The sequence below is a fragment of the Silurus meridionalis genome, chromosome 1 (genome assembly GCF_014805685.1).
Source record: "Silurus meridionalis isolate SWU-2019-XX chromosome 1, ASM1480568v1, whole genome shotgun sequence".
In the NCBI taxonomy this organism is placed as follows: domain Eukaryota; kingdom Metazoa; phylum Chordata; class Actinopteri; order Siluriformes; family Siluridae; genus Silurus; species Silurus meridionalis.
This window is the reverse complement of record NC_060884.1, coordinates 18,789,293-18,815,664: the sequence shown is the minus strand read 5'-3', so window position 1 is coordinate 18,815,664 and position 26,372 is coordinate 18,789,293. Positions and strand designations below refer to the sequence as shown.

Here is a 26,372-nt window from a genome sequence, read left to right as displayed (position 1 = left end):
GCTTTATGCATTTTAGCTTTTTTTTCCATTTTGTACAGTTGCTTTAAGTCCATAAAAATGTAATTGAAATAAAAAATAAAATTGTCAGTTAGGCTGAAATCTCGAAAAGCTCTGTTTTCAGCATAAACTTTCCTTATATTTAAGAATGCCTTTGTTTTTCATTCGATGAAAGTGTCATCTGCATCGCCCTCTGCTGCCTTCACTGCATGCACAACTGCACATTTGTATATATATATATATATATATATATATATATATATATATATATATATATATATATATATATATATATATATATTTTTTTTTTTTTTTTCACTTTCCTAGATTTCTCTCTGAAGTGTGTCTTTGTTTGTGTGTGTATGTGTATGTGTGTGTGTGTGTGTGTGTGTGTGTGTGTGTGTGTGTGTGTGTGTGTGTGTGTATCTCTTCGATGTGTGTCTGTGTATAAGTGTGATACTTGGAAAAGAACACCCATTAAGCTCCCTATCTGCCTCTATTCTGGGCTGTGGTTTGTATGGCAGGTAACATGGCACTCCATCATATTAATAAAGTCATCCTGACTTCTCTAATAGTATGACTTCTCGCAGACACACAACTTCAGAAAAACTCTGTGACACTAAGCAAGAATTCATCCATTTGTTAATTCCTTACTCTTTGCATAATATTTTTCGGCTTGAAAGATAAACGCTCTAAACTATTCTCGTTTTGATTACAGTGAATTTTGAAGTGTCACTAATAATAAATGTCACATGTGGATGGAAAAGCAAAATATTTGTAATAAATATATGAATAAATGAATGAATGAATGAATGAATGAATGAATAAATAATGTTGCCCTCTTTCTTTTCTTTCTCCTCGCAACCCTGTTCCAGATTCAACTGAACCGCAGCTATAATTCTAATTAGCTGTGTGATTGAACTGTGTATTTGACACTGATATATGTATCCTAAACTAAACTTCTGTATCTAGGCTTCTGTATCAAAACCCATCAACCAGATGTAGGCTCCCTCCAGCTATGTGGTCAGTCCCCAACAGAGCTTAGTAATTAAGCCCAAAGAAGAGCCATTAACAGCCATAATGGAGACAGATGTCCAGACAGTCCTCAGCTAACCCAGTGGTTGCTAAGTTAAGTGTAGTAATCATGTTTAATGTCACATCGGTGCTCTATTTGCTTTTCTAACTATGGCAACCATTATTATCTCCTGCTGGAGTGGCTGGTTATTTGTGCTGGACAAGTGATGTTTAGTTGGTCACTTAACCTTGATCTGTTCAGATCCAAGATCAGTAAAGCATTAGAAAATGAATTTGTCTGACACAAGGTTTTTTCTATATCATATTCAAATGCAGGAATTGTAAGAATGAAATATGTACTTATTTTAGTATTTTCTATTCAGATATTACACATTAGGTTGTGTGGGATTTAGTTTTGTTCTTTAATGTGCAATTTTATTGTGGATTTCATATGTTGCATTGCCTTAGGTGAGCATGTGTGTGACTCATCCAGGGTTTATTCCCGCATCACTCCCAGTGTTCCCATGATAGTCTTCAGATAAATGAGTGAACCTAGGTGCCATACTGTGTTTTTAGCATAAGTATCACAATAAACATTACCATCCATATGACTTGCAAGTAAATAGCTATTAAGACTATAAATGGTTTTGTACCCAAATACAGCTCTGGGGTGAGGGGTTGGGATTTTTAATCAGGGAGGAAACTGCTTTATGTAAAAGTATGGGCTTTGCCCTGGCAACGATCCTGTTAAATACTGTAGCCTGCAATCACTGGTAATTGGTTCCCAGGTCGCAGTTTTGGGTATCAAATTGCTTGAAACAAGAAAAGCCACAATTGAGTGAAGCTAGATAAAAGTGAGTGAAAATTGAGATGAAGCTAGATAAAAGTGAGTGAAAACAAAAATGATGGTATGAAAGAAATATACACTAGGCATGTTACCTGGTATGCTTAACGAATAATAATCTGTGTATTGATGTTTTTGCTGTAACTGCACCAATTATATGTGTTGCATGTTATTCTTAAGGAAGAGTTCAAAGGTAAGAAATAACAAATTTTACTTATAATAAATATAAAGCTTTTTTTCTTTTTCTCCTCACACCTCATACTGGTGTAGGCATTGTTATTCTAAAATTACAAGAGAGGATCTCTAAAATAAACTAGAATCTCATCCAGGGTCCAGTTCTGTTTCTGGGCCCGATGTATCTGGGATTAATCTTAGTTTAGCCGCAACAGTGACTTGTACGGTAATTGAAACTTTCAGGCTTACTGACACTTAACTAATTTTCCTTGAAAACATTGTATTTGTAAAAAAAAAAAAAAATAAATTGTAGGGGGTCAACAGTCAAAGTTTCAAACAAACAAAAGTCAATAGAAAAGAAAGAGAATAATTGAAAGAAGAACAACAACAAAATTCCAGTAAAGGTCCAGTGTTATGAAAATATTGTTCAGCTGCTAATTGGATGAAGTTTATATTGTTGGCTTTGCAGGTATCAAATAAAAGATGACAGATCTGTCAGAATGAAATCCCATGACCTTTTCATGATTTTATTTCTCTCACATTTTAGCAGGAGCCTACAACATGTTCATTGTTACTGTGTTATTGTGAACTGGTGCAGCATCCTTTATATTATCAAATGCCTAATGTTTAATCTGAATGAATGAATAAATGAATAAATGAACGAATGAATGAATGAACGAACGAATGAATGAATGAATGAACGAATGAATGAATGAATGAATGAATGAATGAATGAATGAATGAATGAATGAATGAACAGAAAATGGAAATAGTATGGGTAATAAAGCCCCCTGGTAGCCTTTAGATTTTGGTGTTGGTAAAAGGAAGTTTTTGGGCTAAATAAAATAGTTTTACCAATTTTATGTTGATGGCTCAGATCCACCCTGCTGATAAGAACCAAAAAATTAGTTTGATAATAAGTTTACAATATAATGTAGTTTAATAGGTAACAATAACAGATTGATTGAGCCATTTTTCAACCACACCCCTTAACTTTATATTTAACGATTGGTCCCTATAAAATAAGAAGCCAGTAACACTGAAATAATGTAGTAAAGTTAGTATAGTAATGCCAGTGTAGTCTTCAAATCATATACTGCATTATCTATTAAAGATGTTTTGGTTCAAAGACTGAGCTAAAAACCTATGGAGGTGTGAATAAAAAAATGTTCAAACAAAGTATAGATAGGACTTATGGAGGTACTGGATAAAAGGGACAAGGAATGGGTGTATTTATCAACTGATCAGTTATACATGTTTGGAGCACTGTGTCTGGCTGTGAAATAACAATTGCACTAGAGGAATCAATTTCCTGTCGAATATTGATGCGATAATGACTGCTGTGATTGTTACAGTTGCTGCTATACTGATTGCTAATTATTGTAAACCGTCTCTTCTATTCTGGACTCTATTTTTGTCTCTCATAAAAACAGTAAATGAACAAAGCCCTAGTCAACAACATAACTGACATCCTTGATTCATCTATTTCAGTTGAATTTTATGGTTCTTTACTGGATTCAAGAACTTACTCACTTACAGGTGCTGTCTGCATTACACTGTTAAATGCAAATTTAAATGAGTGTGGCTTGGAGCATACAGGCCAGCATTTACATAAAAATTCATGGAAGAGGTTCTGGTTTTGACAGTTATAAGTATTTTGTGTTAGGAAAATAATAAGGAAAGTTGGCTGGAAAATCGCAAGTGAGAGAATAACAAATAAAGAAATATTTAAATATTTTCTACACAGACTACAACTACATTGTTTTGTTTATAGGTCATTTATTATGACCCCTTTTTAGTCAATGGGCAGTTTTATGCCTTTATGCACATTAAACAAAAAGCTTTTCATGGATTTTAAAGGGATGACATTATTAATTAATGAAGAGTGTTAAACTATTAACACATCGCAATAATAAAACATGAATAATTATGCACTAATACCTACATTAATACCTTCTTAATTAAAAACTAATAATGAATTTAGGCATGTACTCATTATAAATGGTCTTTCAGCTTTAAATCATTGAAAATTGTGCCACTGCCCTTCAAAATGCAATCTAATTATGGTTGAGTATGCAGCTGCATATGGTCGATTATAGAAACAATTAGAGATTATGTGCGTTTAATTCATAATCTTAATTATAGAGCATCTTTAATAAAGTTTACCTGTGTATGGATAAACATGTAATTCAGGTGGTCTTTATCCACTTATTAGTCCATAACAGCACAATATAGGTTAGCTCTTTATTAGTTTGTGATTAGTACATTCCTTTAGTCATCATTTGAATATATTTTTGTAATAATTCAGGAATACATGTATGATTATTCATGTATTGTTGTAACAGCAAGTGTTTTACATGTTATATTTATGTGCTTCTTATCAGTCAAAAATAGCATTGCATTTTTTATAGTCTAAAATATACATTTCATTATATTTTGGTTACATCAAACTCTCAGCCAGTGGTACTGCACAAAACTACTCTGTACTGCACTGATATGAGTTTAATTTAAGTTTTAGAACCACATGTAATGTCTCACACATGCCTGCCTCTTGTGCAACATAAAACAAGTGCCTAAGACCAGAGTTACGTTTGAAATCTGAGTGCCTTGTACAGTTTCTGTTTACGTTTAACTCAACTATGTATACAGCCATAAAAAAATTATTGAAAAGTGTTTTTGGCTGTGTGGTTAATGGTTCATGGCACTGATCTGAAAGTCATTTCCTCACTGATAAAAGTGTAAGATACATAGAAGGATGTGTGTGATTGGTTTCAGTGTCATGTAGAGATGCATGCTACAAAAAAAAAGGTTATTTGCACTGTCACTTTCAGAGACAGTACTGAAGCTTGCATACATAGTGAAGATTGGAATGCTTTTTATTTAAAAAGATCCCCCAGGCCGGGCTGTGCTCAGGAGAGAGAGAGAGAGAGAGAGAGAGAGAGAGAGAGAGAGAGAGAGAGAGAGAGAGAGAGAGAGAGAGAGAGAGAGAGAGAGGGGTTTGTTTGCTAGAGGTTTGCACAAAAATGAAATAGCTGGAAAAGCTCTGCAAACATTATGAAAATGTAAGCAATGATGGGCAGTTCTCATGGGGATGTCACAAGAGTCTTTGTAGGGAAAAAAGAAAATAAATTTTGTTGAAGAAGTCAGAAGAATCATTTTTGCAAGGCGTTTTATTGCAGCTACTCTTAGGGAATACATGTGTTGAAGATATATTGAATAGGAATTCATCGAGTCTGTCTACTTTGCTTTACAAAAGACAACCAGGGCCAATTTAATCTAATCAACAATCTCCTGTTCCTTCAGCATAATCACATTACATTTTTTTATTGCACTATAAAACACTAATATTGTGTTTTTTATTTCCGTAGGATATTGTGAAATCTATCTGACCCCCAACCGCCTTTCTTTTTTTTCTTTCTTTCGTTTTTTTTTCCTTTCTTTTTCTGTCTCTTTCCCTGTCTTTGAGGAAACTAGGGCAGTGGAGAGCCTGGGGAGTGACAGGATTAATGCGCTAATTCTTTTCATGCACTATTCAAAAGGCAAAAGGTGCTCTTGTCTATAATCCACAGAGCAGAGCGGGATCCTAAATCAGTTAGCCATTGCTCATTCACATTGCACCTCATCATCGTAATCCACAGATGACTATTACATCATATCTAAGCAAAAAAAAAAAAGCTCTTAGTTATTATAATAGGGGAATATTTATGAATGCTAAAGGCTTTTATTTTGCGTTGTAGTAAATGGTTGCTGGTTATATAAATATGATAAAAATAATTTAGCTTTTATAAACTGATAAAGCTAAGCACAGAATACTGCACTAAAACAAAAGTACTGGCCTGATGCAATGTGTCGTTTTTTTGTTAATTAGAGATGTATTTGGTTGTTTTGGCATTAATAGGCCTGATTGCTGCCAGTGTTTAATCAGGCAGATTGCTTGTAAATGGCGGCTTCCTTTCCTTCTGTTCACTGTCCCATGAATCAATAGTGAAGGAACGACTTGAGGGCAAAAATATAGAAAAAGAAATGTCAACCAAATGGACAGATGGACACTCACTATAGCAGTAACATTAATACAGGATATATTTATATCCACATAATGTATAGTCATATTTAATAAATGAATTAACGGAAGTCCATAAAGGAAAGTGTGATTATATGCAACAAATGGCAGAACAGTATGCATGTGTGTGATCACAGCTTGACAACATGGTAGTCTATAGGTCAACTCATCATGACAGAATAGTATTAATAACTCTAAGAGAGTGAGAGAAAGAGAGAAATTAAGACGTTTATAATGTGGGATTTTCAAATGTGCCATTTATAGGATATAGTCAAAAGACATAAGTGTCTGATATGAGCATATGCACAATTATCAAGTTTACCCAACTTTACTTTCTAGCGAATCCACCGTTTAATTAGGTGCAGTAAGCAGTCTTTTGATGAAAATGCCTCTGGTTGGTATATTGCGAATGTGCTGGTCAGTGGAGAGGCATAACGGCTTAGATTGTACCCATCCATCTTCTTTTCTTTGAATCCAATTCCCCCATAGCATCACAATCTGGCAAGCTGTCTGGCTCACAGTCTACATTGTTTTGAAATTTAATTGTTGTTTTTTTTGTAGGAAAGTGTCTGTTATGAAACTAAGAACAAATTTTAAACTTTCTGAGTATGCACACATCAAGCAACGTCACACATCCTTTCATTTGTTGTAATTAATATAAACAAAAACAATATTCGTAAACATGAAAAAATTGCCAAACATAAAACCTAAACATAAAAACATAAAAAACATAAATCCAATATTTAAAAAAAATTGAAATATTAAATATTTTACAATTTAAAATGTAAATATTTTAAATATTTTAAATTAATTAATTAATTAATTTTAAAAAAATAATAGAGCATAATATATTCTTAATACATAAGAATACTTATCTACAAATCTAATACATTTAAGTACATATATTTAATTAATCCTAAGAACAATATATATACAATGAAACATAGAGGTGGGTGCATCATAATGATGAGCTGCTTTTCTTTGCATATAGTACTGCTGGGTTAATCATTATCAGAGGAGCCATGAATGGTACAATGTATTGGGAAATAAAATAAAAAAAAAAACCTTCTTCATCCACCATAAAACTCAATCATACATGCATGAAAATAAAATATACAACCTGGCCTTGCAGGGTCTAGCTAATCACTTGACTTGAATTGCAGTGATAATTTATAGAGGAAACTATTATGTGAAGGTATCATAAGCTTGGGGAATTAAAAACATTTCCCAAGATGAATAAGCCCATATTAAACCACAATGGTGCAAAAAGTAGGGTTTTTTCCAAAAGATTTTAAAGCTGTAATTACCAATAACAGCTATACTGTTATAATCTCTTATGTAATCTGTGGTGTTCAAATAATTTTTAAATTAACATTTTCTGTTTTTAAGCATATCTTATGAATGCATATTGTTTTGTTTATATTTATATCCATTTGTATAACGGTAATTATAACTATAATGCATGTATATAAAAAAAAAAACAAAGCCAACACAAACATGAAAAAACATACAGAAAGGTTTGGATAGTTATTTTCCCCTTACTGTCTGCTCTAGAAAGAGAAAATAAAGCATGTCTTAGAACAAGTGCCTGTGGATATAAGTCAATGAACAAAAAAAGAAGTCACGTTTTCAGATGCATTATTATAACCATAATTTTAAAAAGTCTATTAGCTAGCCTATATTTGGATCCCAGATCTTTGCTATTATTCCCTGTGTTGGGAACTATAAGCATGGAGTTGCTGTAATTTAAAAAGAGATATTTAATTATAGGCCATCATGTGTCCTGTGAACATGAAGAAACATAATGTGTGAGCGGCTCCAACAGCTTGTGGTGATTTAGCTGCTAATGTTGCGCTGTATTAAATGTCATAAATGTGGTTATGTTCTAATAATGGCACTTTCCTGTTATGAGTATTGAAAATTAGCAGCGATGTGTTACAGGCTTTTGTCATATCCAGGCAGCAGTAATTACATTTACATGTGGAACAAAATGTGCTGGTGGGAGCAGAGTGCTAGTTTAAACACTAAGGAAAGGAAATGTGCTGTTTGAGGTATACATGGGTTAAACATGAGAAACACTGCACAGAACCAAGCTCATGTGAGAGAGCACATTGTCTACTGCATCAAAGTGCCACCATAATTTTGTTTGGGTTCTATATAATTCATAACCAATAGCCAATTCATGCAAACATATACTTAAATGAATTTAAATAAATGTATAGAAGTGGTCTATTCCTTCTCACTTATCAATCAGTGACACTAGCCACTAGCATCTCTACGTTCATGCAAGTGGACAGGGGCAAACAGATTTTTACTCCAAGCTGGTCTTGCTATTCTGTGATGTAGCATGAGCAGTATATAGAAAAAAATGCGGTTGGTTGGCTTCACTTGTATTATTATGCTAGGGAAGTCCTAACTGGTAGAGAGAATTTGCTAATCAATACTTGCTAATAACCACGAATATAAGAGTGTCTATGTGAACTATCTACAACAATTTCTTCATTCTATATACTGTATGTGGGAATAATCTCAACGGCAGCAAACCATTCCAAAGTGAAGAAAGCTCCAAGCTGAAGTAGAAGCAAGTCTGGAAGGCAGAGGGAGTCGCTGGCATCCGAATCAGGCAGAAGGAGTAACATGATAACAGAGAAAGAGAAAGAGAGAGAGAGAGAGAGAGAGAGAGAATTAGTTCTTGTCTTGTAGGGATTTAAAAGGATGTACTTGTGACCATAGTGCAACAGGGACTCTGGTAGTTATGACAGCATCGCATAAAAGGATGAGGCATGAGGGCATGCTGAGACTTAAAGTCACTTACTACACTTCTGTCAACAAAATCTGAGTGAACATATCACAGATGGATGCATCAAAGCATCTTAGTTTAACCAGTCTTTCTCCGTTCATAAACCTCTAGAAGACTGCATCTTTTGATAAGAGAAATGTGCTTAGCTAAAAATGGCTTCCAACCTAAAAATTGTAAAATTAAAGATTTGTGTGGCATTACACTTTGGAGACCCAGCTATGTCATCATACTGTACTTTCACACATCTATTTCTCCCACAATAATCTTAATTAAAATTAGTTCCAGATTAATACAAAATATCGATGAACCACCAGGGGTTTAGGCTCTAGGGTTAGTAAACATTACGGTCAGGCATTCACGCTCCAGCACCTCCAAGGTGCTACTGTTGGGCCCTTAAGCAAGGCACGTAAACCTATTTGCTCCAGGGGCACCGTACCATGGCTAACCCTGCGCTCTGACCCCAGCTTCCAGATAAGCTGACACATGTGAATACCAGGAAGCAGTAGCTCAGTGGATAAGATTCTGGGTTTCTGTTTGCAAACTGCCACTGTTGGGCCCTTGAGCAAAACCTTTACCCTCTCTACTTTAGAGATGCCGTATCATGGCTGGCCCTGTGATCTGACTCCAGTATACTAATGAGCTGGGATGTAAAAAGAAATAATTCATTTTTAGGATATCTTTTTCAATTTATTTGTTCTGATTTATAAGGGTGATGATGGATCCTTCTTCTTCGTCTTTCGGCTTTTCCCATTAGGATAATGCGTCTGTAGTGTCTGTGTGTGCGTTCCACGGCATGAAACCATAATGTTGCTCACAGATGGTCACCTCTTCTCTCAGCCTGGCTTCCACTACTCCTTCTCATAACTTCATGGTGTGACTGATCAACTTTATTCCCCTGTAGTTACTGCAGGTCTGCACATCTCCCTTATTTTTAAAGATCAGTACCAGCACACACCTTCTCCATTCCTCAAGCATCCTCTCATCTTCAAGAATCTTGTTGAACAATCTGGTTAAAAACTCCACTGCCATCTCTCCTAAACATTTCCATCTGTCATCTGGTCCAACCGACTTTCCACTCTTCAGCCTCTTAATTGCTGCTCTCACTTCCTCCTTACTAATCCTATCCACTTCCTGCTTCACCATCTCCACACCATCCAACCTTTTTTTTTCTAATTTTTCTCGCTCATCAGCTGCTCAAAATACTCTCTCCATCTTCTCAACACACTCTCCTCACTAGTCAACACATTTCCATCAAAATTTTGTATTGCTCTTCCTTGCAGCACATCCTTCCCAGCACGGTCCCTCTGCCTGACCAATTGGTATAAATCTTTTTCTCATTTCTTAGTGTCCAACTCTCCACATATGCCTTTTCGTTTGCTTTTGCCACATCCCTCTTCACCTGCTGCCGCATCTCCTTGTACTGCTGCCTACTTTTCTCATCACTTTGTCGATCCAAATTCTGTTTTGCCAACCTCTTTTTCCTTATGCTCGCCTGCACTTCCTCATTCCACCACCACGTCTTTTTGTCTTTCTTTCTACTTCCAGATGTCACACCACGTATCTTTTTAGCTGTCTCCCTCATCACTTCTGCTGTAGTTGCCCAATCATCCAGCACCTCCTCAACCCCACTGAGCCCCTGTCTGACCTCTTCCTCTTGAAGAAGTAGATGCCGAACTCGCAAACATCCCGTACCATCTAGGGATGTACCAGTGCCAATTGGATCCCACTACATGTGTGGAGTTTTGACATTGGACCTCCTGGAGTGTTTAAAGGCTCTGGCATGGAGAAGCTGGTGCTGGATCTATGATGATCACAAATGTTGAGCTATATTATGAGTTGCTCAGTAGCTCCTAGTTTTATAACCATAAAGACTGTATAAGACTGTAGAAAAAACATTACTTATAATCTTATACTCCAGTGCTCATGTTAGTTCTCTCTCTCCAGTGTTCTGTATTGTTGAAAGATTTATGATCAAACTCTTGATGTCACCCAAATGATGAGGATGCTCAACAAGGGATAAATGCACACCATTCACCTTGACTGTTGATTTCAGTAAAGCTGCTTTGAGACAATGTCTGTTGTGAAAAGCGCTATAGAAATAAACTTGACTTGACTTGACTTGACTCTTCCCTAAATCTCATACTACAGTCTTCCTCCTCCTCTCCTACTCTCAGTCCTTACTCTCCTCCTCTTCTTCTTCACCTCTAAAACCATCCTACAGACCACCATCCCATGCTGTCTAGCTACACTGTCCCCTGCCAACACCTTACAGTCTCCAATCTTCTTCAGGTTGCATCTCCTACATAGAACATAGTCCACCTGTGTGCACCTTCCACCACTCGTATACGTCACTCTATGATCCTCCTTCTCTTTAAGATAAGTGTTCACCACTGGCATTTCCATCCTTTTAGCAAAATATACCACCATCTGCCCTTCCACATTCCTCTCTTTAAAGCCATACCACCCATCACCTCCTCATCACCTCTGTTCCCTTCACCTCCATTAAAGTTTGCCCCAATCACCAATCTTTCATTCCTAGGTACACCTTCTACCACTTCATCTAACTCACTTTTTCCTTCACCTCCATCTCACAGCCCACTTGAGGAGCATAAGCACTGATGACATTTATGATCACCCCTTCAACTTCCAGCTTCATCACCCTATCAGAAACTCTCTTCACCTCCACTACACTCTTACTGCACTCTTCCTTCAGAATCACCCCTACACCATTTCTCTTTCCATCCACACCATGAAAGAACAGTTTAAACCCACCTCCAATGTTCCTGGCCTTACCCCCTTTCCACTTGGTCTCCTGAATACACAACAAATCTACATTTCTCCTTTCCATCATATCAGCTCCCTCTCTCCCTTTACCAGTCATAGTAACTCTAGTAACCCTAACTTTCATCTCCTACACTTATCCTTCATCTCCTATATCTCCTACATCTACGTCTGGAATAGAAATAATATGAGATAATGACTCTTTGATAAAAAATTATTTTGTCCATCACAATCCACAAATTCCCTTTTATTTTGCTTACTCTAAAAACCCTATTCATAGACACCTGCAAATGCAGCCTAAACACTGGAGAAATGTGGGGGAACCTGACAGAAAGTATCACTTGTGTAATAAAATCCAGTTAATAAAAGTATTGCAGTGCATATTTTTGAAACAAAAATGCTATCTGATGTTGATACTAAAATTCTTCTCATTTAGGACCCCTTTATCCATACAATATGTGTGTATCAATGTACTTAAATATTAGCATTGACTGTGTTTACTGGTAATGATTGAGCTTGTTGTTGTGTTTAGACTCTTCACAATTTATATAATAACAAGCTCCTCAACGTACTTGCTATGCTGTTGATATAAATCTAAACCCCAAACTGGTTAGTAAGTATTAAATCTTTTTTCAGATCTTCTACAGTTGAGAATCATCATGCTTGTGATCCATATGTGTAACCTAGCAGTTACTCCTCGTTATTTTTTTTAGCTAAATAAAGCTTCATGAAACAAATAGGTGGCATAGGCACTTCTGTTAAGTATAATAAATAATCAGTATCACATTATGTCAAAACTTGGGTAATGTGATTTATTTAAGTGCATATTAAATACATTTAAAACTCTTTGAGAAAATTACCATGTCCAGAGCAAGTCAGGCTGGATAAAACAGAGATAGAGAGCGAGATGATGATGATGATGATGATGATGATGATGATGATGATGATGACAATTCATTAATCAATTGAATTATAGAATTGAAGCTTGGTCCACTGGGCCATCACTTTTCACTATGCTCATATGAGCTCTATTTGTGTATTTGTACTCAAAGCACTTTTGTACGTCGCTCTGGATAAGGGCGTCTGCTAAATGCCGCAAATGTATTTGTGTAAGCTGAGAAAACTCACAGGACTGTTTTTGTCTAATCCTTAAGAGTTCAAGAGAGCATAATTGTCTGTGCTGTCTGGGTGGTCAATTAGAGGATGTTAGCTGATAGTGTATGTCTGTGAACATGACAGTTAGCACTTTCCTCCAAGTGTGTTCAGGTGTAATGTGACATTGTACTAGCAGCAGCTTGGGGCTTTGTGTATTTTGAAGGAAGTGAGTATTTGCCTCCCACCAGCTGGTAGGTGTGGTTGAGAAGAACTCTAACTTGGGTGTGATATAACTAGTACATAATAGGTGGGGATTGGCAATAAATTAAATTCGGAAGTAAGGACAGGCAATAAAAAATGGTCTGTGAATTGGCTGATATAAGACCTATTATTATTTTTCTTCATCTGTGAAACAAAAACTAAAAAAAATTATAATAATTTGATTTGAAGTTATATAATAAATAAGTTTTTATATATATATATATATATATATATATATATATATATATATATATATATATATATATATATATATATATAGCAGCCGAAAAAGAAGAATTTCCCTACCTATATACCCTATATCCCTATGTACATGTACAAACCATCTAAATCGCGCCTCCCTCACCTTGTCTCCAAAATGTCCTATATGCGCTGTCCCTCTAATAAACTCATTTGTAATCCTGTCCATCCTCGTCACTCCCAATGAAAACCTTAACATCTCCAGCTCTGCTACCTCCAGCTCCACCTCCTGTTTTTTACTCAATGCCACTGTCTCTAATCCATACAACATCACAGGTCTCACCACAGTCCTGTAAACTTTCCCTTTCACTCTTGCAGATACTCTTCTATCACAAATCACTCCTGCTACTCTTCTCCACCCACTCCACCCTGCCTGTACGCTTTTCTTCACTTCTCTAACACACTCTCCATTACTTTGCACTGTTAATCCCAGGTACCTGAACTCCTTCACCTTCTCCACCTCTTCTCCCTGCAACCGCACCCCTCCACTGCCCTCCATCTCATTTCCTCTTCTCTCCAGCGAGTACCTCCATCTCTCCAGACTCTTCTCAACCTGCTCCCTACTCTCACCACAAATAACAATATCATCTGCAAACATCATAGTCCACTGAGACTCCTGTCTGACCTCGTCCATCACAACTGCAAAAAGGAAAGGGCTCAGAGCTGCATCTTTGATGCAATCCAACCTCCACCCTGAACCAGTCTGTCGTTCCTACTGCACACTTCACTGCTGTCACACTGTCCTCAAACATGTCCTGCACCACCCTCACATACTTCTCTGACACACCTGACTTCCTCATACAATACCACAATTCCTCTCTCCACCCTGTCGTCCGCTTTCTCTAAATCCACAAACACACAATGCAACTCCTTCTGACCTTCTCTATACTTCTCCATTAACATTTTCAAAGCAAATAATGCGTCTGTGGTGCTCTTCCTCGGAATGATACCATACTGTTGCTCACAGATGGTCACCTCTTCTCTCAGCCTGTCTTCCACTACTCTTTCCCATAACTTCAGGGTGTGACTGATCAACTTTTTTCCCCTGTAGTTACTGCAGGTCTGCATATCTCCCTTATTCTTAAGGATTAGTTAAATATTTGATGGATTTCCAAAACATCAACACAATGGGAAACTTGTAAGAATGCAAACAACATATAAAGAGGTTTTATTAATTATGTTAATCATCAACCCAACATTATTAACATACATAATAATATTCACTTTTAAAAATGGCTGTGCATTCTGAATAGATTATAAGAAGTGACAATAAACACATTGGTGCAGAAGAACGCCAGCATTAGGATGCCTGCTGCAGTAATGTGAAGTGTAGCAGCATGTGAGTGTCACTGCATCATTGTGAGCAAATCACTTCAGCTTCATTACTTCTATTAGAATAAACGTACAGTAGTAGCATACAACCAGTTGTACACCATGTCGCCTTTAGGCTTAATGTCTTTGTTTTCAATCTCATTCACTGCTAAAAAAAAAAAAACAATGGGAACAATTAACTCAAGAGAAGGGTTCTGTTCCACGCTCTGTCTGTATATCTGCATATTTGTATATAAGTCTATATATGTGTGTGTCACTGTTTGATTTTTTGCCCTTCTGTATATGTGTAATATATACTTCAATACCAATTTTTTTTTAATTAAAATATAATAAATAACTATATAAAAACTATTGAAACTAATGAACGATTGTTTTAGATTTCTTTAGGAAGCGTATTTTCAATGACAAACATAATATGTATACAGATACTGTATGTTACTTAAAAGTTCAGGTTAAGCCTACTCTTAAATTCACACACAACCAAACAAATGCACAAGAGAACATCTCAACATCTTGCATTTCTCTTTAAGATGTACCTCACCTCACATCACTGAATAAAGACAAGTGAAAACTGGGAGTGACATTTAATGTGTTCACATTAAACGACTAATCAGGCAAATGAATTTATTTTGCTGGCTAATCGCTTTTCCTTTCTGTTTAATCTCTTTTCGATCCAATATAAACCTTTGAACAAGAAAGAGATCCTGCTTTACTGTGTTTGTATAGGGGTGTGTGTGTGTGTGTGTGTGTGTGTGTGTGTGTGTGTGTGTGTGTGTGTGTGTGTGTGTGTGTGTGTGTTCACTTAAATCCTGATTGGAGGCACATGGCCCTTACTCTCCTGACTGTAAATTAAGATTAGTTACCTTAGCTGTAGCAAACAGGAGGCAGTCTATGCACCCTGCCACCAGAGTCTCCCTGATTCATCTATTCTGCGCATTATGTTCTCCTTATTATTTTGAATCAATGACCTAATTAAGTTTCTGGAATGATTTATATGATCACTGGTTTATCTCTCTCTCTCTCTCTCTCTCTCTCTCTCTCTCTCTCTCTATACCTCACACACATAGACACACAAGGATACTATTTATGTTAGTTAGGCTGATCTTTTATATGGTCATGTGTACTTCTAATCAAACAATATTTACCAGTGCACCCACCCTCCTCTCACTGTTTTCAGCCTTCTTCTTCTCCTTCTTTTTTTTCTTTTTGTGTATGTGTTTGTATGTCTTGTATGAATAATGCATCACGGCAGTAAACCTGTGGCATTTTGAATTATGACATGAATATGAATGAAGTTGGTTTAAAACAATTGTTTTGTAAAAAAAAAAACCGGATTGTTTAATCTGCAATACAAATGCCTCTTTTTCTCTCTCTCCCTCTCTCTCTTTCATTCTTTCTCTCTCTCTCTCTCTCTCTCTCTCTCTCTCTCTCTCTCTCTCTCTCTCTCTCTCTCTCTCTCTCTCTCTCTCTCTCACATTCTTTCTCATTCTTTTTCTCTCTCTTTACACAAAAACACACACATGTACACAAATACATTGTGTAAATGCTAGGAATAATATAGCGGCAAGTATTTTGGTTAAATGTGAATTAATACCGGTAGTTTGAGTTTGGGTTATGCAATAAGAACAATTGATTGTGAGGAAAAATACAAAAGAGATCTATTAGTGTCAGCGTTTCTTTTACAATTCAAATTAGGTACAGAAGATTAGGGAATAAAATAGGGAGGCGTGCACACGCGTCGAGCCACACCCAGTTAAGCAGATAGACCTCTCCTTTTCACCTGCTAGAGAGAGAACAGCATCTTAAAGGCTTTCCAAATACAGATTATGCTTATGATCTAGGCACAAATTTTGTATAAAGTTTAATCTAATCTAATCTAATCTGAAATTTTTAATAAAAATAAATGACACTTGTTTTTATTTGCAATGCAACTAAGTAAAGGAAAAGAGACAGCGATGCTGTTTTATTAATTGTCCTTGTTATTGCCAAACAAGGAGACCTGTTTTATTTTGCATCTTCTGCATTCTTAAATAATGTGGGCCAACCAGGACTCATCAGAAAATAACATTACATTGCTTTACAGAATTGGTGCAAATATATTATACAGTATATTTGAAATATTTATTTAAAATTCTGCTCAGGTTTTAAAAGAAATCAATCAAACGTTGAGGTTTATCTTAACTGTTACAATGCAAATCATTTTATATGACAAAAAAAGCCTTATTAACTTTTATAATTCTCTTACATCTGCTGTGCATTCAGTGAACAAAAGTGAGTGCAGGTTTTTCTTTCCTCGAGAAACATTTTAAAAGGGTGAAAAAAAACATTTGGTTCGGTCCTCTTCATTAGAAAGAAAATTATAGTGGGGTCCCAAGGTCTGAGAGCACTAGTAAAAACACTTCTGTTATACTGTTATACACTTTTGTAAACACATTTCAATTTATTATAATTTATTACAACAATTTGCATTATGAATAACATCCTATGGGAAAATTTGAATCTTGAAACTATTCACGTGAGTGTGAGGTTTTCTTAGTATTTTGTACGTCCTCTTTTTTGCTTTAATGATTTTGAATTCGAGATGACATCGACTCCACAAGTTAGTGTTTCAAATTCAAGATCAAAATCATTGTATAGTCTTCTGAACACATGCTGCGGTAGGCTTAAGGAAAATTTGAGCTTTTGTACAAAGTATTTAATATCAATATCACATATTTGCTTACATTTTAAAGTGCATTCTTAAATATTAAATGTTCAAGATCAAGATGTTCAAGATGTTTTTAATATTGCTACCATTATTTCTACCATTTAACCATCTGTTTATTTCCAATTTTCAATAAAAAATAAATGTTTAATGTGGTATGAACATGTTTGACCTTCTTGTATGAATAGTAACCGATTACCATCATTAACACTAAAGCTGTATGGCTGTGCAAATCTGCATTTATTTATTTATTTTATCAAAATCTGCGGTGTGATGTTTTTACAGAAATGGTCCTGAAAACACAACATGTATTTTTAATTAATATTTTGTTAGCATGGCTGATTGTAGCATTAGCCATTGACTTTATACCAGAATAACTATGAACCCTATGACTAAATAACAGTGTCTTTCATTCCTCAGATCTAGATGAGGTTTTGCTATGAATCTCTTCAGGCGTCACACTGCACTTTGCTGACCGTTCTTTTGTTTTATACACAAATTTAGTGCTTTTTGTTTTAACATCACACACTGGTCTATATCTTCTAGTGGACATTTAATGTAGTTATAGCAATTTACCAAGCCAGCAGCTCTCATTAAAAATAATAAAATATTATGCTTCTTAACTCGACACGGTAGCTCAAAATGCAGACTTCGCATGAATGAAATGGTGGATCGAGTGACATTTAAAGAGAAGGCTTCTGTCACAGAGAGCTTTGTCCTTAGCAAATGTTAACCATTCAACAGAGCTCAAAGTAAAGCAGTCCCCTTTTCCATGTACAGAAGTAGGAGAGTTTCAGTTGGATTTTAACGATCATTAAGTCTAATAAAACAATTTGTCTTTCAACAGGAAGCTGAGAGTTTGTTTGATCCCGCCCACCCGTGTGATGAACTTCAAATGTGAGTAGAGTATACCACCGTAGAGGACCTGTGTGAAAGAACATTTGTTGTGTCGTTTCAAATACTTCCTCTTGTCTGATGTAAGTTTCTGTTTGAGGATCGAGCTGTTTAAGATCACACCCCCCTTTACATTGTCCAAAAGCAATAAATACACGTGTCCAGAGCCATGCAGCCTGTGCATTATGCTCAGAGTTGCCATGGAAACAGCTTGTCCTGTGGTGACACGTTTGACTGGCATCCATTAGAGAATTATTGACAATAGTACAGTCTCTGAGTCGCTTTAAACATGTCGTCAGAGGACTGCTTTTTTCTATAGTGGGAACAATTTTATTACTCACTTGTCCAAAATGTTGCTTTGTATACAAAAACAATCTCATGTAATGTTCTCAATCACCAAACATTTATTTTATTTTTATTGCTGTTATTATTGTTTTGGGCCTCTTCCTGAATCATTCAATTTATTTTTATTTGTATAGCGCTTTTAACAATGAACATTGTCTCAAAGCAGCTTTACACAGATAATGTGGTGATGAAGAACAAATAAGATGGTTCCTTATGTGTACGTTTGCCCCATTGAGTGAGCCGGTGGCGACTGTGGCAAGGATAAACTCCCAGAGATGGCATAAGGAAGAAACTTTGAGAGGAACCAGACACAAGAGGGAATCTATCCTCATCTGGGTTGCACCGAATGTCCATTTATTACAGATAAACGATGTTTAGGTGTGCAGTGATGGTGATTAGATGCAAACTGTAGTCCTGAGTCAGTGTAGCAGACTGTTGGCATTAACTACAGTCCAGGCCAAATCCTCAAAGTCCCCAGGATCCCCAGGGCATTGATGAGAAACCATCCCCAGCGGCACATTGTGGCCTCCAATCAAAGAGAACACCACCCAGAGGCAGATCGGGACAAAGCAGGCAGATCCGAGGAGAGGGGCAGAAACAGTGGTCACTGGAAAACCAGTAGCATGTCAGAGAGAAAGAGTGTGAAAGAGAGAGAGAGAGAGAGAGAGAGAGAGAGAGAGAGAGAAGAGATGTGACAGGTAGAGAAGGATATGGATTATTAAGTATCCTTATTGTTAAAATAAGGTTACTTATTTAAGGACAATGTCAAGGAAGTGAAATCAAGGAAGAAATCTCTGGGATAAGACATGGCCCACCACACCACCGTCAAAAAATCCTGAGTGAACGTGTGAGAGTCTGGGGACAACAGCATACAAATATCCCAGTTCACTGAACACTCTATACCCATGATCCCTCCAGATCTGCTCCTTTACCTAAGAAAATGCTACTAATAAAAGACTTGACTAAATAAATAAGTTTTTAGCCTTGACTTGAACAGTGACTGTTTGGAAGGCTGTTCAATAACTGTGGGTCTTAATAAGAGAAAGATCTGCCCCCTGCTGTAGTTTTCACTATTTGAGGTACTAACAAATAGCCTGCATCTAAGTAGGTGTGGGATTATATTTGTACAGAATATTATTCAGATACTGTGGCGTGAGACCGTTAAGTGCTTTATACGTCAGTAGTAGTATTTTATAATCAATGCGAGATTTAATTTGGAGACAGTTTAGACTGATTAAAACAGGAATGATGTGGACATATTTTCTAGATCTAGTTTAGACACTTGCTGCTGCATTCTGAACTAACTAAAGCTTATTTCTGCTTAACACCCAGACAGTAAAGCATTACAGTAGTCTAATCTAGATGTAACAAAAGCATGAACTAGTTTTTCTTTATCCTGCAACAACATCATATTTCTAATGTTAGCAATATTCCTAAGGTGAAAGAAGGCGATCCTGATAATATTATTCACTTGAGCCTCAAAGATAAGACTAGGGTCAATAATCACAAGCAGTCTTTGGCTGCTGTACACTAAGACAGAAAGACCATCCAGAGCTGCTATGTAATAGGAAAGTTTAATTCTAGCTGCATGTGGTCCCAGTAAAAGTACTTCCTTCTTATCCGAGTTAAGCAGAAGGAAGTTATCAAGCATCCACTGTCTAATGTCTTTTACACACTCTCCAACATTTGTAAGTTGATCTCTCTCATCTGGCTTTGCTGAAATATACAACTGTGTTTCATCAGCATAGCAATTGAAGTGAATACCATGTTTATGTATAATTTCACCCAGAGGAAGCATATATAAAGAGAAAAGCAGTGGACCTAAGACAGATCCTTGCAGAACACCGAACTTTACCTGTGGAGAACTCACCATTTACATCAACAAACTGATAGCGATCAGTCAAATAAGACCTAAGCCAGGAGAGAGCTGTTCCCTTTATTCAAACAATATTCTCTAGTCTAGCAAGGGGGATAGTATGATCAATGGTGTCAAAAGCTGTACTTAGGTCTAGCAAAACAAGTAAGGAGACACAACCCTGATCAGAGGCCAATAACAGGTCATTTACCAATTTAATGCTACACACATATTCTACATCCTTTTTGTGTGCGTACTGCCTTGACCTTAAACCCGGTGTAATGCATTGCTTTTTACTTACATTTTCCTACACTGATAGTTTAATAAGTCTCCAGGATTTTAGATAAAGCTATTTTAATTTTATGCAGGGCAAATACAGTATCACACACAGCAGCCTTCTGATAAAGATGCAAAAGACACACCTTGTGTGCTTCTTCCAGCACCTGAGGCTCACTGTGGATAAAAGGACATCATACTAATCCTGCTATCTATGCTATGTTTCAAGAAGATGAAGAACAGAGCAGGGAAGAATAAAAGGGGTAGAGTTTTTTGTGCTTTTTGCAAATGTGCTGAAGTGTTTATGTGTGTGTGTGTGTGTGTGTGTGTGTGTGTGTGTGTGTGTGTGTGTGTGTGTGATTAGCCATGTAAGATCTATTAAAGATAGACCGATTGGGGGGAAAAGCATATACTGTAAATGAGAGAGATTCTAGTGAAGAATCTTTATTTAATTTTTTTGGTAACAACTCACATCAAAGGTGGAAATGTGAATGACACACCTGTACTGCAGTTTAGTATGACTGGAAAGTATGTTTTTATGCTTTAGAAGGCATGCTTTGTTTTAGGACTGTTTACATTGGTGTTTATATCATAGCTAGCTAAAAATCTAGCTCTCTGAAGCCCTTTTCTTCCACACCCATTTCAACTCAAGAATAAGCAGATTTGCTAAACCAGGTGTGTTGGAAACAGAAAAACAGTAACATGTCCATGGAAAGTGGTACTCCAGGAGCTGTATTAGAAATCTGTGATCTACACCATTTATGGGACCAAACATTTTTTCAGTTTTATGTTTCTTATTTAGTTGCATGCGCTACACATGTTACTGCTTTCTATGGCAAAATATTACAGAAGAAGAATACAGACAAAACTGGCCGCCTGAGCATGGATGACACAAAATCGAGAAGGATTACCATATGTTTTGTAAAAAGGGGTAGCTCAGTGATTAAGACATAGAACTTCTGATTGGAAGGTCATTAGTTTAAATCCCAACACCACCAAGCTGCCATTTCAGGGTCCTTGAGCAAGGCACTTAACCCTCCACTGCTCAGTTGTGTCAATTAAATAAGTGTAAGCTGCTCTGGATAAGGGCATCTGCCAAACGCCAAAAATGTAAATGATTCAAACTTCAGAAGTCACTGTGTACCATCTCTTACTACTGCTATGCCATGCCTGTAATATAGCCATTTTCATTTCCTGGTAAAATCAAATGCTTGCTCAGTGTGGATCAGAGTTATTGAGTGATATGGCCAGAAATTTACATTTTGCTTTTTGGCCTGACAGTTTTTCATAATAGTGTTTCATGATCGCATTTTCCACACTGTTCTGATTTAGGTGCGGAAAAGATTACGAAGAGAAGAAAACTACAACAAAGCGCTACATATGCAAACAGGGAAGAGTTAGACTGCGAGTAAATTTAGAGCTGTGAAAATAGAGCAGAAATGGTCCCACCCAGTGCAGAATATAATTAGGACAAGGTTAGATTGAGCATATTTTACTCTCTCTCTCTCTCTCTCTCTCTCTCTCTCTCTCTCTCTCACACACTCTCACTCTCTCTCTCTCTCTCTCTCTCTCTCTCTCTCTCTCTCTCTCTCTCTCAAATTCTCTCTCTCGCACACTTTCGCTCTTTAATAATCTGCACACTGTGAACATATGGTTGCTGAGTGCTTCCTTCTGGCCTGTCCTTGTGTATCGTCTTTCTCTCTGCCGTTCTTTCCTGTCACATGGCCTTCATGTCTTTATCTTTGTTTTTTTATTACAGATGTTTTAGATTCTCTGTTCATCATACACACATACATAAATACCATTCAGTTTGTATGTATGAATATATATGCATTACACATGCACACTCGGTATGAGATTGGATAGGTGCAGCAAAATCACAGTCCGTTTTTTGTGCTCTAAACTGCATCAGGCTGCAGAGAGAAAACAAAAGAAGAGTGTCTTCGATCTGATAGCATACAAGACAGAACAAGCTTGAGCCAGAGGAACTGCTCTAGCTTTCACACAACAGGACCCACAGTACATTATGATATGCACATGTGAGCATGAAGAAGATACTGAAAATATTTCAAGTTTATACTAAAGAAAAATGTGTAAAACTAGTTAGCATTATGCAGGAGGGATCATGCTGGTTGTGTTCCTGATATGGATAACGTGTAAATGTCCTTTGCTTTGTATTGGAGTAGCTTTTTCTGCTTAGATGTTCTTTTGGTGGTTATGGAGGTTACACTTTTTGTGTGTGTGTGTGTGTGTGTGCGTGCGTGCGTGCATGCGTGTGTGTGTATTGTGCATATGCATTGCCCCTTGGCACCCCCTGCTGTTTGGACATGTAAAAGCTGGCTGCACTCTGATTAAATAAAACAACTGAAAAACTAAAATATATATCACATCTACTCATTCTGCTCCTCATGGCACACCACATCACAATCTTCTCCCTAATTAACTCCATTTTTCTGTGGTTGGAATGTGTTTTCAGACATAATTTTTTTTACACAAAGGGAAAATGTATACTGCATTCCTTTCAAAGCAGCCCTCATCATGTTATTACTATAGAAGTTGCAAGTTATAACTTTAAACCATTATGTCCAAAGCACGTCCCAAACTTAGTTATGGCCAAGGTCTTCTAGCTAAGGGGTGTCCAATCTTTGACACAAGGGGCAGGTATGAGGTATGAGATTTTCATTCCAGCCAATCTACTGGTTGTTGCTCTCTATTATACCTGTTTACATTTTCATCTTCAGTGAATCAGGTGTGGCCCTTGTTTGGTTGGAATGAAAACTTGCACCCACACCGGCCCTTTGTGAAATAGATTGGACACCCCTGCTCTAGATGCTATTCATTGTATGGCTTTTCAGATACCTAAATGCTTCGGGTGTCTTTTGGTGCATGATGTTTGATCTTTTCCCACATGCCCGGTGGGAGGAAACCAAAGAACCCAGAGAAAAAGGATATTTACTGACAGGCCTAAGAGACGATATTAGGTTACCAGACATTAGGTATCGGTTTGAACCAGGCTTATTAAACTTGTGAGGCCATGAACATCAGAAAGGTGGAACAGTTGATGCAAATATTGGAAACGATTTGTCCATTAAAAGAAAGCCATCAAAACCAACATACAAGGGCTGGGGCACTACCACATTTTTACAATGTTTATTTATAATAATAATAATAATAATAATAATAATAATAATAATAATAATAGATTAGATAGATAGATAGATAGATAGATAGATAGATAGATAGATAGATAGACAGACGGACGGACGGACGGACGGACGGACGGACGAACAGACAGACAGATAGATAGAGCCACAGGAATGCACCTGTCTTGTTAGCTTTTTTTTTGTTTGATCACAAAAAAAAGTGGTTTTACTCAGTGTGCACAGGTTTCAGTAGAGATTGCAATGAAGGTGGTGACATGGCATTAGTCATAGTCAGTTGAGCTGACTGGTCTGGAGATTACAGATACAGCCCCATGATTCAGTGTGCACACAGTTCAGCATGCCAAAGTGCCTGCTGCGGCATCAGTTGAGTCAGATTGGCCAAGATTGTGAAAAAAGAGTATATGCCCACAATTTTCAGTGACAATTGCACTGAAGTTTCAGACATAGTGGCAATCAATGGTCGGCCTTATAATCAGGCTCAATTAGAATTGGCTGAATGGTCTTTTGTGGTGATTGGTTAAAAAAGCTTGCCTCTTCTTGATAGGCTAATATAAAAGTCTGGCAGACAAAGACAGCCAGAGATTTACTATATGGCTATGACAGTACAGTGGTCCCCCGGAACTCTCGATCTAAGACCCCGCGATTCGAGTTCCGAAAATTCCGAAAATTTTGTATGCACCCCTGCAGCCCTTATGGTACCTTAGTAATATCATCTAGACATTATGTCACTTTAATACAATAATGCGTTTTAAAAAATTTGTTAGTGAAAACATAGTTTAAAATATTATTCTTAACGCTCCTGAACATTCATTCAGGCTGCAGATTCCTGTGAATTTTAAGATAATCCACAACTTGCGGTAAGTTAGGTTCCAAGTGAGAACCCGCAAATTTTCTGAGCCGCGAGTTCCGAACAGCGAATTATCGGTGGTTGACTGAATAGTTTCAGTTGCTCTTTGCTGTTAGCTTCAGTTGCTCTTTGCTGTTATAATAATCTCCACTTTTCTGGGAAGGCTTTCCACAAGATTTTGGATCAGTCAGGTCAGGTAATGATGTCAGGTGAAAAGGCCTGGGGTGTACAGTTAACATTTTAGTTCATCCGAAAGGTGTTTAGTGGTGTTGAGGTCAGGGCTCTGTGCAGGCCAGTCCAATCTTAACACAAATTTGGACCTTTGTTTGTGTATGTTTAGTTGTATGTTCTTCCAAATATGTATGGTATTTGAGTTATTTAAGTTGGGACTTTCTGTTTGATTCCCATAGATGATTAGATTAAGGAGTCATTAGACCATTGGACTGAAAATGTGGCAGCTATCATTGAGTTCAAGAATGAACCGTGTAAACAATTTACTGAGGCTTTGAAGCCCTGTTACTACGCAGACTGTCGCCTGTCAAAACAGCAGCGAGGTCAAGTCGGAACTTCAAACAGACAGGAAGAAGAAAGAGTCAAAACGGTTTTAAGAGGATTTTCAATAAACATTGCATTCCTGTCTAGTTCAGAGCCAAGAACATGTACACCAAAAACCAAGAGATAATGCAGTCTATTACTGTGTGGGTTGAATGAATATCAGTATGAATGGAAAAACATCTTTAGGATTTTACAAGTGTTTAATAGTCAATAGGCAACATGTGTGTTTGTGTGTTTGTGTGTATGTGCGTATGTGTGGTGTGTGTGTGGTATTATTGGCAATGTCATTCGCACACTGAAGACTTTAGCAGATGGTCGCTGCTTGGCAAGCAATTCTAAAAAAAATACATTCTGTATACCTGGAGATTTACCCAAATCTCTCTCTCTCTCTCTTTCTCTCTCTCTCTCTCACACACACACACACACACACACACACACACACACACACACACACACACACACACACACACCTACACACCTCTCTTCTTCAAGGTTTGGAGGCACAGTGGGATGTATAAGTGAATGCATCAGACTAATCCAAGATTATTAATGCCTGAGTTGGTCCTCTGGTTACCTCTGAGTGATTGAATCCAAAATAGGCACTTAATGATCATGAATGAAGCCAAGTTCATAAATAAATAATACCAACAGATAATTTCAAAGGAGCTGAGAAGAGAGGTACAAAATCATATTAGACTAACCATTTATCAAAGATGGGGTGTTAAAGTGTGTTATATTTTGGAGGGGGACCAAATATAGGAATATCGGACATATTCGACATTGTGGGGACATTTTTCTTGTTTTAGAATTGCAAAATGTAGAAGTTGAATAAATAAATTAAATTAAAAAAAAAAAAAATGTGTGTTTACAAAAATATCTCAGGCTGTATGCCATATACCTAAATGGAATGTTATTTCAGCAGTTCTTATTGACATTTGATCTTGCCTAGAATAAAATTCATTAACTAACAATTATTTTAACACAATTACGCATTTAAGGCATTGATGATAACAGATTGTACCAATTTTCCTGTAAGTCATGATCTGCTTGTGTCTGTCAGCACTTGTGTCAGGTTTCTGCAGTATTTCTATAGACACTCCTGTGGAATTTTGGGTT

The 26,372-nt window shown here is 36.9% G+C and overlaps 1 protein-coding gene across 4 annotated transcripts in view; it reads left to right on the top strand.

Annotated features, from left to right (window-relative positions):
• Positions 1-26,372, top strand: part of dlgap4b (discs, large (Drosophila) homolog-associated protein 4b) — a 103,202-nt gene that overhangs the window by 46,095 nt on the left and 30,735 nt on the right. For all 4 annotated transcript variants that reach the window (XM_046846336.1, XM_046846330.1, XM_046846352.1 and 1 more), the window contains exon 2: positions 18,168-18,217. The gene's annotated coding sequence lies outside the window, so the exon portion shown is untranslated. The remainder of the gene's footprint in view (positions 1-18,167; positions 18,218-26,372) is intronic.